The 15,301-nt window shown below is 38.4% G+C and overlaps 1 protein-coding gene across 14 annotated transcripts in view; it reads right to left on the minus strand.

The window, feature by feature from the left end:
- Window positions 1-15,301, minus strand: part of LOC126162801 (broad-complex core protein isoforms 1/2/3/4/5-like) — a 538,471-nt gene that overhangs the window by 468,170 nt on the left and 55,000 nt on the right. The window lies entirely within an intron of this gene.

Genomic DNA, 15,301 nt, shown 5'->3' on the forward strand with positions numbered 1-15,301 from the left:
TAACAGATAGTTACTCATCAACATAAACTTAAACAAAGCATCATAAAAATGTAAGGCTCACTACTTACCATGACACAAATATAACAATTTTCAAATTAGAATCAAGTAATTAAATTTATAATGTAATGCAAGGCACATAAACATAACTCTCCTCTTTCCCTTAAGGTCAACAGCAATATTCAAAGTGTATCACTAGATAATCTCCTAGTTCCTTACCAATTACTAATTACAAATTAACATACTATTATTATTATTATTATTATTATTATTACTACTACTACTACTACTACTGCTGCTGCTGCTGCTGCTGCTGCTGCTGCTGCTATCTTTCACGAAGTCTTCAAATTCAACCAACAAAATTATAGGTCCCGTGATCAAGAAGCATTGTTACTGTGACTCATGGAAAAAAAGGTCAAACAGAAAAAGGTCAAAATGATCACAGAGTATAAGCCATTAAATTCATGCAGGCACTACATTGAAGCTAAGGTAACAGAATTTTACTGTAAAGTGGACATCTGTAAATACAATTCTGAAAAATCATTTTTTTGAAATCTCTAGAATGCTGAATAGCTGCCAGCAAAATGTTTACATTATTGTTTAGTTTTTGAAAGTTGTTTTCCTCCATAGGATTTCTATTCTGGATGTAGCAAACTTCCTCGTAAAACACCTAATTGCATACAAAATTTAGAGGAAAAGCCTACATAATTTACAGTAAAATTTTAATCTACACTGTGAGGCATCTATCAACACACAAGCAATAACCAAATTCAGTACAACATCGATACATGTAATTAGTGTATGTGCCCCCTCCAGGAAGTAACCAATCACCTCTTCAGAGTTGAGAAGTATGTCTTCTATGTGGATTTGGGAATTCTTTTGTCTGATAACGTCCCATGTTGCTTTGCATTTGATGGAAGTATCTTCCATGTACTGTTCACAAGCAAGTTTTTGGTCAGGGTCGGGGTTCCGAATCTCAGTCAGTAAAAACGGAACTATTAAATGATAACTTTGTTGTCTGTCTGACTGTTACAAACACTTTTACTCAGGAACAGGTACAGGTATCAAATTAAAATTTATGTGAAATACTACGGTCTATGGTTCATTGGCATCTAAGTCAACAGAGTCAAAATATATAGACATTTATGCCACATATTTCAAAACTCACAAACTCACTCATCAAAACCTACAGCATACTTCCCATTGATAATTTATAATTCTATCACATAATAATTATTCTTGTTTTTAATTTGTTGTCTCTATTTTAAAATTACCTTCCCTCAGGAACACACAGAAGCAAAAAGGTTGAAATTTATGTCACATGCTACAGTCTATGGTCCCTTGGTAGAGTAAATAATTTAAACTTCTAAGTCAAGCAATCAAGAGATATGTCCCAGCTAACATCCAGTAATTTATCAATTAATAAAGAGGTGCTACAAATGATTTACTCATTTTCAAAATCTTATATTTTTCAAAGTACAGGATGAGCACAAAGTCTTGCACCGGTTATAAAAATTTATAACAGAATAAATGTTTGACATAATAAGTTACATTTGATGCCATTACATAGGTTAGTGTTACTAGTTTATTTTTTAAGACCACTTACCTTAGTAAACCTCAACGTATGCTCCCCTGGTAGCTCGGAAAGTCGAGACGGTATTCCGGTTTCCGCCAGGTGTTTTGTAACTTGTGTTCTGTCACAGTACCCACAGCTGCTTGTATCCTAGCCTCCAGTTCGTCAATGTCAGCAACTGGTGTGATGAAGACTCTGTCCTTGATAAAGCCCCAGAAAGTAAAGAGGCTTAATGTCTGGAGAGCGGGGTGGCCGGGTGTTGGACCGTGCCTTCCAGTCCACTGATCTGGACATTATTCCCCTCTCCAGACATTACACCCCTTGACTTTTTTTTTCTGGGGCTATACCAAGGACAGAGTCTTCGTCACACCAGTTGCTGACATCGACGAACTGACGGCTAGGATACAAGCTGCTATGGGTACTGTGACAGAGCACATGTTACAAAACACCTGGTGGGAACTGGAATACTGCCTCGACGTTCTCCGAGCTACCTAGGGAGCATACCTCGTTTACTAACATAAGTGGTCTTAAAAAAACTAGTAACACTAACCTACGTAACGGCATCAAATGTAAATTATTATGTCAAACGGTTATTCTGTAATAAATTGTTATAATCAGGGCAAGACTTTGTGCTCAACCTGTATTACATGTACACACATGACTGGTACATGAATAGAGCCATAAACTCACCAAGTTAGCATTGAGCCCACCAGTTGAAGGTTACGAGTGCAATGTCTTCGCAAAATAGTGACAAAGCAAGAAAAAAGTTTGTGTGTGTTGGAATATGTAAGATGTTTATCTGTTATAACAGTGCAGCATACATTCAGAAGGAATTATGGAAAACTGACCAGATGGAATTATGGAAAATAGAGCACTATGCACTGGTACTGGTCCAGTTCTCTCTGTTCCCCAGGACACATGACCTAACACCATGTGACTTTTTCTTTTGGAGATACATTAACGATCATGTTTAGTTAACCACCCTCAATGCCAAGAATACCTGAACAGCTAGAACACATCAATGCTGTTGTGATGACCATCAACAGGATGTTGCTACTCACGGTACAGAATGAACTTCACTACTGCTTGGACACATGTCATGTGATCAGAGGCATTCATCTAAGAGTGCAAAATGTAAACTCGGTGAGTTTATGGTTCGCTTCATGCACCAATCATACTTGTATATGTAATGCTTTGGAAAATATACAGGGTGTTACAAAACTATTCATTCAAATTACTACAGGAGGTAGAAACATCAAAATAAATATATTTCGTTATGGTATATATGGTGCCTGACAGCAATTTCTGATGCTAGGAATGATTCGCACACAAGGTAGTACAGCATGTTAATTACAGCAGTAGGCATAATCCGTAACTCTTCAGGCAGGGGGGTTACCTTCATAGTCTTGTATGTTATTGAATTTAGCATATGTTAAAATTCAGGAGTAAGTAAGAAACACACATTTTTTGTTTTCTCCACAAAAATTCGAACACCATTTTCAAGATGCGAATTTCGGAAAAAGTTTTTAAATGCTGTACCTCTAACAGTTCTAGATATTTTGTTAGAGTTTTTTTTTTTTTATTATTTGAAAGATAATTGCTTTATGATTACAATGGTATCCTTCGTTTGGACAAACCTGCCAAAGTTCTTTTACTGTTGTCTTTTGAACTTTGTTCTTCATAATTTAAATTTAATTTTTTTTTCAAAAATGCCAATCCAGAAAAGTTAGATTTTTTTGTTGTTGTTGATTAGAACCATGTAGTAATTTATTCTCTGTAAAGGAGAGGTTCCACTTTTAAGTTGGACAGGTTTTAGTTTAAAAAATCATTTTTTTTTAACTTTGAATGGTAATGTACGTCTTCACTCAAATTGTTTCTTTCTAATTTTTTTGTTATAATGTTTATTTCTATTGTCTTTCTTGCAGTTATTTCTTACACTTTTTTGTAGTTTCTTGTCAGTTTCTTTGTTGTGGTTGTTCACTGCCGGCTTAGGTATTGTAGTTGTACAGTGCTAATTTGTTTACTGAAGAGGCTTCTAAGAAACCTGAGACCATCCAGTGAGTTCAGTGTTTTCATGAGGAATTTGCCATTTGATACAGTTGCAGTGGGTTTTGTGAAAAGGACTGTTTGAAATGTCTTCTGGCTGGGGCCACAGGAGAGTGAAGTGTGCTGACTTTTTGCATATCCATAAAAGAGTGATACATAAGACAAACAAATAGACTTCGTTCAGGTTGGGAATAAGTGTTCTTATTTGAAGACTGCTTCAATGTGAAGATGTTTCCAGTGATGCCTGTTTGTGTTCTAAATGTTTTGACACAATAACAACAATGATAGTATCTGGACAAGGTGAATATGATGCAGATTTTGCATCAATAGAGGAAGAACTAAACACCCTGAATCAGTCAACTACAGAGGTAGGTGTTAGTCCTGTTAAGAAACCGTGGCCAGTGAAGTCGAGTCATAAGCTCAAGGCATCAAGAAAGCACAGAGAAATTACTAAAGCTATGGGTGAATACACTACAGCAAAACTGACCACACTCTTCAAAGCAGAAATTCCATCTTCAGAAGAAAATTAGCCAAAGCACTCTTGCACCTCTTACCACAAATTTTTCACAAATATCAATTCAGCTGTTGAATATTGTGCAACCTACAGTGAAAAGGCGCAAGTTTTAACTATTATTCCAGAGACATTTTCAAAGGAAACAATTTTGAACCACATTCCATCAGTATCAAAGTATATGGTAGACAATCAGGAAATGTGAGGCCTGTAAAAGGAGTCTTTGGAAGACCAGATCCCTATTATGGTCATCCTGTACAAGCAGCTCAAGTTCAAATAGCGCAGTCATTTTATCTGGAAGATAATCGGACTGTTCTCGCCAGAGTGCCAACAAAAAAGACCATAACTGTAACAGTTGAAGGTCAAAAAGTTGTGAAAGTGAAGAGGTACATGACTCGCAGTATTAAAGAAACTTTTGCAATTTATAAGAGCAACTATACAACTTCACATATTGGAAGATCGAAATTTCATGCACTGCGACCTAAATGGGTAGTTCCACACCCACCTAGAGATGTCTGTTTATGTACGTACTGTGCTAATTTTGAACTTTGTGTGGTAACTTTGAAGAACTTACTGGACCACGAGACATAGGACACCTTGGTTGGGCGTGTGAAGTCATTAGTAGACTGTGACGTAAAGCGACAGACTTGTTTGTTTCAAGAATGTTGTGACTGCCCTTGAAAGGGAGGACTGTCTTTATAGATACCTGGCCTGGAAGAGACATAGCACATAACTCTGCAGAGGGTTGGGTTGTTTGGGGGAAGAGACCAAACAGCGAGGTCATCGGTCTCATCGGATTAGGGAAGGACGGGGAAGGAAATCGGCCGTGCCCTTTCAAAGGAACCATCCCGGCATTTGCCTGGAGCGATTTAGGGAAATCACGGGATACCTAAATCAGGATGGCCGGACGCGGGATTGAACCGTCGTCCTCCCGAATGTGAGTCCAGTGTGCTAACCACTGCGCCACCTCGCTCGGTAAACTCTGCAGAAATTACATATGTGACATGGGAGGAAAATAAACTAATTAAGAACACTGTTGCCTTTGACAGTTTCATTGATGAACTTGGTAAACAGTCAGTGAAAGCAGTAACACACCAGCATCTGAAGAAATTGCAACAACAACTCACTGCAGAAGTGAAAGGATGTACACAGGCTGAAGAACTATGTTTAGTGCTTAACCGTGATTTTGCTGAGAACTCGTCTGTAATTCTCCCACAAGAAGTATGAGGGTATCATTGGAGTAATGACCAGGTTTCAATTTTCACAGGAGTGACAGATTTTCAAAACAAGACCACACGTGTTGCAGTTATAATTCATGACACAGGACACGGCTTAGCACGTGCTTTACTAGCAATGCGCATAATTCTTCAACTGCAAACAGGGGCAGAGAAGATCGTTATTATTCCTGATGGTGCTCCTAGTCATTTTAAAAATTGTTACCAGCTGTTTGAGTTGAGTTAAGTCACTTGTGCCAACTGACTGGGTGTACAGTGGTGCTGGTCACGGGAAGGGGCCTTGTGATGGTGTAAGAAGGCCTGCTGAAGCACCATAATCTTTCCAGACCAAATATAGCAGTGATTCAGAATGCTGAGGATTTTACGAGAGTCATGAAATCTTACACATCCACAGCCCTCATTCTTTTGTCCAAAGAGGAAATCGAAGAATCCCGTGAGCAGAAAAAAGGAGAAGGGTCCACTACTGTGAAAGGAATTCAGAGGACATCTTTCTGGACTCAAAGTGATGTGCGAACTCATATTGCACGCACTTTAAAGAGCAAGAAAGAAGAAATTTCGTTCGTTTGGCCAACACCTCAGAAACAGCAGGACAATATTCAGATTCAAAGCCTGAGAAGGGGGATGTTTGTGGCATGTGTGTATGACTGTGACTGGTAGACTGCAGAGATTATAGACATGAGTTACAAGTTAAACGAAATTGTAGTGAACTTTATGCTACCACATGGACCAGCTGCTGGATCTAGGTTTCCAGCTGAAGGACAGCAACAATGCCATCAGTGCTCACTTCCTAATCACAATGCTTTGAAGATTGTAAGTGCTCCAGTTCCTATTGGTTCAACAGGAAGGCATCCCTATATATCAAAGGAAGATACTGAAGGAGTGGAACACATTTTTAGTTCCTTGACTGGCTAATTTCAGTACAAAACAGAGTGCGCAGAAGTTGTATAAATTAAAACATTGAAGTCTTTGGACCTATCACATACATTCTGGAACCATTTAAAATGCTTGGAAAATGAGTCTCTTGCTCATTTTTCAAAACTAATATTATGTTAAATAAGGCTGGTTCTTTTATTTTTATGAGCCTGTTATGTGATAATGTGGTAATAAAATATGTTTTATGTATGGAATAAATTTCAATTGTTTATCAAACCTGTTCAACCTAAAAGTGGAAGCTCTCCTTTTAAGGGAATGAATAACTGTATGGTACAAATCAACAACAAAAAATAAAAATTTTATGGACTGGCATTTTTGAAAGAAAAAAAAAATCCGTGAATTATAAAAAGGTTCAGAATTCTATAGTAAAAGAACTTTGACAGGTTAAGTCCAAATGAAGGATTTCTTTGTAATCTTAAAGCAATTATATTTCAAATAAAAAAAAACAACAAAATATCTAGAACTGTTCCAGGATACAGCATTTTAAAATTTTTTCCAAAATTCGCATCTTCAAAATGGTATGCGCAGTGTCATCTATGCAAGGCTGTATCTCAAAGCAGAAATTTTTTGGAGAAAATAAAAAGAAATACGTGTTCCTTAATTAGTCCTTCATTTTAACATATGCTAAATTTAATAACATCCGCAACTATGAAGGTAAGGTTTTTTCCTAGCCTGCCTGAATTGATATGGACTATGGGCCCGTTGACTGTCGTGTCAGTTTGAAGATCCCTGGCACGTCCGGAATGGTACCAACAACAACAGCAACTCTTGCAACGAGGTCTTCTTCTGTTTCCACAACAGTTTCATACAGCAGCTCCTTCATACAAGAGGTCAGGTGACCACAGTGGCCGGGCTGATCCATCATTTCCAAAGATGGCTCTCAGACGATCACTCACTACAATGCTGAAATGGGCTGGCACCCCCTTGTGCTTTGTCTAATATGCCAGAGTACATCGTCCAGCAATTCTGGCAACACATGTTCCATGAAGATGCGGTATCTCCAACTGTTGAGGTGGAATGGAAGAATGTATGGTCAAATCAACCTATCACCAACAATATTGTCCCACACACTGCCAAATTGCTTTTGATGAGCACTAGGTTGAGTACCTCATGGACTCACGTGTGCCAAAACATGTGAATTTTGGAAATTGAAACAGCCTTCACAAGTAAAGAAAGCTTCCTCAGTGCACAGGACCTCAGCCAGAAATAAGGAGTGCAGGGCAGTTTGTTGTAAAAATCACTGTGCGAACTGCATGCATTATGGGAAAAAATCTTCAGGCGCTAGTGCTACCACACACTGGAAAGGATGAAGCTACTCATCATGTAACACATTCCACACAAGGCTATACCCAATGCCAAGGAAGTGTGCACTATACCCTCTGCTCGAAGGTGGATTGTCTTCAATTGTCTTCAACATGTCGCAGACTCTTATCTTCCATTTCGGGAGTTTGCACTGTTTGATACCGATCATACTTGCATAGAAAGTGCTTGTTTCACATAGCACGCAATGCAGACATCTGAATGTCTCGTGTTGTGGCACCCTTTGCTTGAGAAAGCACTGTCAATAGTAGCACATTTCCTTTTACAGAACCATATACCAGATGCAGGTCAGTTTCTTCAGCGTCAGTAAACCACAAGATGGTCGCTGTTGTCATCACAAGGTGGTAATGACTGCAACTGAATTGGTACTTTTACAAGAAAGTCATTGTTGTTGTCACAAGGTGGCAATGCTTGCAAATCAATAGGTGTGTTCCCAAGCACACCTCTGACCCAACCATCCACACACAGAGCAGTTTTGTGTGTCAGTACACATTTCCAATCCGCAAACTGACAACAGCTTACATCAGCACCACTAACAAAATGTTCCCTAATGTTACAAGTAGATTTCAGAGACCATATGTGCCTTATCAAAATACATTTGTTTTGATGGTCTCTACCTCCAACATTAATTTGAATGAATAGTTTTGGAACATCTGTGCAGCTTTGAAGATGAATGAATCATTCATAGTAGCCCCATAATTTAGCCCTGTATATTCATCTTTCAGCCCTCTTATCCATTTGACACAAGGCTTACTGTTGACTGATAAGTCCAATTTTGAGCACTGTTCACAGCAGAACATTACAAGTAGAGATTCACGATCTTCCAGAGCTCCACTAACAAGTCTGGAATCATACATACCTCTTGAAAAATATAACCATGAATTCGTAATTCTGTGCAAGTTGTTGTTCATATAGATCTTAAGATATTAAAAAATGTTCTTATTATGAAAAGAATGGATTGCTACTCACCACATAGAGCAGGCACTTAGTTGCCGACAGGCACAATGAAAAGACTGTTAAACAGCTAAGCTTTCAAACAAAAAAGTCCTTCAGAAGTAGGAAACACACACACACACACAAATCACAACTTGCACACACGGCCACTGTCTCAAGCCACTCGGGCCATAGCAGCAAAAGACAATGGTCATGTGTATGTGAGTTGTTATTGAGTGACTGTGCATGTATTCTCTATTTCCGAAGAAGGCCTTTTGGCTGAAAGCTCAAATGTGTAGTAGTCTTTTCATTGAGCCTATCTGCGACTCAATGTTCCTATGTAGTGAGTAGCAATCTATCCTTTTCATAATACTGTTGCTATTCCATCCTGGACTTTCCACTGTTTAAAAAATGTTCTTGTTTATATTCTTTAGGGTTTTGGCAATACTAAGTCGAAATTGTGACATGTAATGATTCTGATTTTTGATTATACTATTTTCATAACAACTAGTTCAAGTCTTGAGAAAATGTATTTACCAGGGGTGGCTTCTGAGGTAGTGCCACTGTGCTGTGGCACCACTTGTATAAAAAAGAAAGAAAGAGAAATCTATGTGAACTGTGCATAAAACATTGTTTCGGAGTATGTATTTTCTGATTTGAAGAGACGTGTTTCGCTGGACACTCTCTCATGGTAGTTTTCTGAAGCTTGCAGGCAACTCCAGATTGGCACCATCTGTCCTCATATGCACTGTGTGAAAGGCTCGGCCGTTGGTTTCTACATGCTTCTTATGGCGGTGGTGGAGCCACAGCCAGTCTGACTCAGAGCTTTATGTTCCTTCCGCCAGAGACAGTAAAGTGCAGGACCTATAGAAGCACGATCTGCCATCTAGCAATCATGTTAGAATAAATCAGGGCGCAGATTTCTTGTAATCCAGTTTTACAATCTTTCTGCAAGTTAATGCTAATGCATTCCTAAATGATAATTAATGCTTAATTAAACTGAATATGGAAATAATTCCCTTAAATATCGTTACAAGTAGTTATATGTAATTGAATCTAATTATGCCCTTAGATTTTGAAACTAAGAGGCATTATTTCAATGTGGGTGTATCTCACAACAGCAGCACTATTGTCACAGAAAAAAAACTAATGTATTCACCATATGTTGAGCATGTTTTCCAAACAAAAGGTTTAGTATTTCTGTTTCTACTCACTACATTCGTGTAATACAGTTCTGTACAAATACGTTGTAGTTACTGCGAGGTCAGGCAATTGACATATGTAACTGTCTGCACAGTGTTATCTGTATGGAAAAATTCAGTTGACTGTGAAAAAAGCAAACATGAACAAAGTAAATGAGTTATTAAAAATGCCCATTTAGCGAGAGGACTCTCAGATAAAAAACACTAGGTAGGCCACTCTCAAATCTTAAGCTGTAGCAGTAAACAAAAAAGCAATCCAGAAATTTACCAAAAGAAGAAATGGATTTGTGATTGTGAAGAAAGCAACGCTGTATTTGTTTTCGTTGTGTGTCATGTGGGGGAGACGTTCATTGGTTTATGACCGGAATAACTGATATTGGGCGTATATGGTCTAAAATGAAATGTCAAAGTGACACATAAATAATGTGCTTAGTCTTTCATTTCTAGGCAAAACCAACATTCAGCAGAAATTAGATTCACAAATAGACTAACAATTGACAGCCACAACAAACGTGTAGAAAAGAATAGATACATATTGAATTTAATTGTAAACTGTATTCGGTTCTGTGGTGCTTCGGAACTGGCTCTCAGGGGAGATGATGAATCTGATGCCTCTCAAAATAAGGGGATTTTTTTGTGAACTAGTTCTGTTCACTGCGGAACTGGACAAAGATCTTCAAGTACATCTCATTCAGGCATCAGTGCGCAAAGGCATTTCTAAGACTGTTCACAGCAAACTACTGCAATGCACGTTGGTAAAGAAATAAAACGCGCCAATTATGTAGCAATAATGGCGGATGAATGCACAATTTATCTTGTAAATTTCAATCGGTTATTGTTTTGCGTTATGTTGTTGAGGGAAAACCTGTTGAAAGATTTTGGAACTTTGTTAATGCAGAAAGTCAGATTGCTCATACTATAGCTGAGAGTATTCTGAAAGACATTCAACCATTAATTGGCAATGATTGAGCAAAACTAATAGCTCAGAGTTACGATGGTGCAAACGTTATGAGTGGCAAGTTGAATGGGGTTCAGAAATTAACTAAAGACAAACATCCAAATGCAAAATACATCCATTGTTATGTGCATCAGTTCAACATTATGTCTACAGCAGTCTCTGTTAATCATAAGGCCTGTAACTTTTTTGCACACCTTTCAGATAATTCTTCTTTCTTTTCTAACTCACCAGAGAGATCAAAAGTGTTGCATAGCATTATTCAAAAAAGCTTGCCCCATGTGTGTGATGAGATGGAATTACCATTTGCGAGTAGTAAAAGGTGTTTTTGAAAACAGGGAAAACTCTTATTACTGTTATGAAAGTCACTGAAACAAGTGAAAGCATAAAACTACCTTCTACTATTGAAAAAGCTGGTTCATATAAACAAAGCCTGCAAGATAACGAATTCATTTTCTTGCTATCATTTTTCTGTAAGATAATGCCTCATGCAGTCATATTTTTTTAATCAGCTTCAGAAGAAGACAACCAAACTGACCACAGCGACGCAAGACAACCAGAACTTTGAAGCGGTGTTGCAAAACATTAGAGATGACATTGACTCCATCCTTAACGAGATTAGTTTTGAAAATGATGAAATGATGCCAGCCCAGAAGCCACTGATTCTTGATGGGCATAAAAAAAAGAGGTGCTTTGGAAGTGTGTACTGATGTCATTCTTTCTGAAATAAAATTACATTTTCAGTTCACTGGATACCTCATTGCAGCCAAATTATTTTATGTAAATCAGTTTGACAAATACATCACAGATTTTCCAAACAAGTACCTTGAAATTAAAGACACGCATATATTTCTGGGGAAAAAAAAGGTTGAAGAGTGAGCTTCAAGTCTTCTACGCTAGGCCTGGGGAGCAGTTTCTGGAGCAGTTCCATTTCTTTTGTCGATTCTAGAGGGTGAACTTCGTGACCCGTGAGACTGTTAAGGTTTCGAAACTGCTAATTACGAAGCCTATCTCAACATCAGAAGCTGAGCGGCACTTTTCAATGCTCAAGGCTGCGTGGAGTGGCCGAGCAATTAGAGGCGCCATGTCACGGACTGCACACCCCCTCCCGAATTCACACACATTTGAACATTTTCTCAATGCTCAAGAGAATTAAAACGTTCCTACGAAACACCATGAAAGAACAACATTTGAGTGCCTTAGGGATACTATCCTGTGAAAAGTAAATCATGTGTAAAATGAACATTTCAATCTGAGATGACAGATTTATCTGCCAACAACAAGGAGCAATGAATCAATTTATAATATTGTTCCTACTAATTATTTTTAAGCTGTCTCGCCAAAGTCATGGAGTTGCTACTTTTGGCGATGACAATGCTTTTAATTTTAAATTTTGGTAATTTGATTAAATTTGCTTCGCAAAATACAGATTACAAGTTCAAATAATTTATACATGCTCTATTATTTCTCGTTCTGGCACTCATGTTGTAGCGGACAGTTTTCTGGCAGTCAGCCACAAACGTTAAACAAACAATGAGTTTTGGCTGTTGAGGGAATAAGAGAAAGTGGGGGTACAAGCCACACCTCCCTCTCACAGGGCTGGCAATCTACATCCGTGTTCTGTGCTCCTGAGAAGGCCGAACCAATGTAATAATGTACATCTGGATCGCTGATTCCATCTGGTGACATGAGAGTCAAATTCAAACCCTGTGACAGAGTAAGATTGCTCTCTGCACTCATTTCAAAATAAGAGAAGGAAACCACCAACAACTAAAAAGCAAAGCGGAGCACATATATCATTCAGTAATGACTAGAGAGCAATTGTTAGCTGACATTGGTGGATTTGTTGTGTGGTAGTTCAGGCCCGATCTCCACCGGTATCTGAAGCAACTATACATCAAAACACCCCTTCTTTTATGACTGCCACATAAAAGTGACCAAACATACCCTGTGAGGAATGAAGAATTGTGCTGTTGATATGAGTTCACACGTGTGCATTTGTGTGTGCAAGAGAGATTTTTGGAGTTTGTGTTACTTTTTACATCTCATGCAGACATGCGAAAAAGATAGCTAAAGCAACCCCCCACCCACCCCCACCCCCACCCCCACCCCCACCCCACCCCCACCTCCCCACCTCCCTCCCTCCCTCTCTCTCTCTCTCTCTCTCTCTCTCTCTCTCTCTTATACAATTACTTGCTATCATGTTCTCCAGGAATATATCAATCTCTTACTGTGCATAAGAAGGGCACTGTTGTAATTAGTGTTTACTTCTGTTTCTCTATACGTTTTATATCTAAAAACAAAGATGATGTGACTTACCAAACAAAAGTGCTGGCAGGTCGATAGACACACAGACAAACACAAACAAACACAAACATACACACAAAATTCAAGCTTTCGCAACAAACGGTTGCTTCATCAGGAAAGAGGGAAGGAGAGGGAAAGACAAAAGGATGTGGGTTTTAAGGGAGAGGGTAAGGAGTCATTCCAATCCCGGGAGCGGAAAGACTTACCTTAGGGGAAAAAAAGGACAGGTATACACTCGCACACACACACATATCCATCCGTACATACACATGGATATGTGTGTGTGCGAGTGTATACCTGTCCTTTTTTCCCCCTAAGGTAAGTCTTTCCGCTCCAGGGATTGGAATGACTCCTTACCCTCTCCCTTAAAACCCACATCCTTTCGTCTGCACATAGTGTCCCAACAGAATAAACTCAAGGAAGATAAAATGCTGCCTATCATCTTAAAGCCATTGTTCTGACAGACATAAAACAACATTTTCAGGAAATGTTCTAATTCTACTATTTTGATTCTAATGCAACAAATATTTGTTTGCATTACAGTAAGAGATTTATTTTTAACATTTTCCCTTTCCAGTGTTACTTTTAGCATCGAGCTCAAGTGCAAGATGTTAACCAACTGTTTTCATAGACAGTTTTATTTCATTGTAGACTATCTTTAATTATATTTCTGACAGGATCAGCTATGAACCTTTTCCTTCACAGTTTAAATGCATCCCATGCTTAGTGTGTAGATTACAATGAAGCTTATTTATATCCAACTAGCTTATTGCCTGCGCCTACAATGGCAAATTAGTATGTCACATGTACCACGAGTTTCAAAATGAATATTGGGGTTAATTTAAAGCTTTATAGTATTTATTAATTCAACTTATAATTTTAAACAATGTGAGGGTTATTTCAAAAGTTCTGCACACTGTACGACAGAACTGAAGAAAATAATTTATTTTACAAAATATTTTACAGGCCTTCAATGTAATCTCCGTTATTGCTTATCACAGCTTCCCAACGTTTTGGCAACTCCTGTATTCTGGATGGGCACCTTCACTGTTGAGCTGTCTTGTTACTTGGCTCACCACACGAAAAATGAGGAGATAGCAGCAAACATGTCAGGCCTTCTTTGATGTAATTTCAGGCACAAAGCATTTTGCAGAAACAGCTTGTAGAATGTGCCTGTCTCAGACAACCCCTGGGGCACTCTATTTGTAGCTATGACTCCATTCATGTCATACACAAAGATCTTCATCAGTTTCACCTTTGATTGTTGGCGGCAGAATTTTTTTGGCGTGGAGTCAGAACTTTTACATTGTGACAACAAAACTTCAGTTTTGGGTTAAATTTCATATACAGGTTTCACCAAATCAAGTACAACAATCCTTTTTGGAAACTGTTCTCCCTCTTTTGAATAACATTGAAGCAATTCTTCTGTGATTGTTTTGCGCCCTGCTTTTTGCTCTTCACTCACATCATGTGGAATCCATCTGGCAGCAATTTTCTTTCCTTTAAATTTTGTATTATGATTCTGTGACCTGAAGTGACACATTCTGGCCTCATATGTATTTCCTCACAGGTTTTTGATCAATCTTCTTGAAATTTCATTAACAATAACCTAAGAGATGTAGTCTGTTGTAGCTGATGCCCTTCCACTTCTTCGGTTGTCCTCAGTGCTTACCTAATCTTATTGAAAAAGAGCAGACCACTGAGATACTGCAATACGACCCACTCTACTATTCCCATATGCCTCTCAAGGCATTGTAAATTTCCACTGTGTTGTTTCCAGGTAGGTATTTGATTTTGATGTAAGAACACTGGTCACTACGCGTAATCCGACCTGACGCAGTTTCAGCTTCCATTTTAAAATGTAATCACTCATGACATAGCCACATGAACCAACAAACACATATACTAGCATCACACCTAAAGTCTCACTCATAACTGACATGAATTTTAACTTGCTCATGCCATCATAATTGTCATCCATCCGCAGTGTGCGAGACTTTTGAGATGACCCTAGTACATCAAATGAAAGAGCAACTCAAAGAGTTATCTTCATATACCTGTGTGTGCATGCACTGTTTTTCAACGTCTTTCGTTAGAAAGCTCTAATAGCAAATTGGTGAGTAGTGAAAAGAAAGCTATTTGTGTTTTACAGTTTGCAAGGACTGAATCTGTTGTTACAGCGCATCGTGCATTTCGTGTTTAGTCCCATTGTAATCTCCCAAGTGATTACAACATCTGTAGATGGTATTACAGTTGAAGATACTGGCTGTCTTTGCAAAAGCAAGAGTA

Source organism: Schistocerca cancellata, chromosome 2 (assembly GCF_023864275.1).
Source record: "Schistocerca cancellata isolate TAMUIC-IGC-003103 chromosome 2, iqSchCanc2.1, whole genome shotgun sequence".
NCBI classification, from domain to species: domain Eukaryota; kingdom Metazoa; phylum Arthropoda; class Insecta; order Orthoptera; family Acrididae; genus Schistocerca; species Schistocerca cancellata.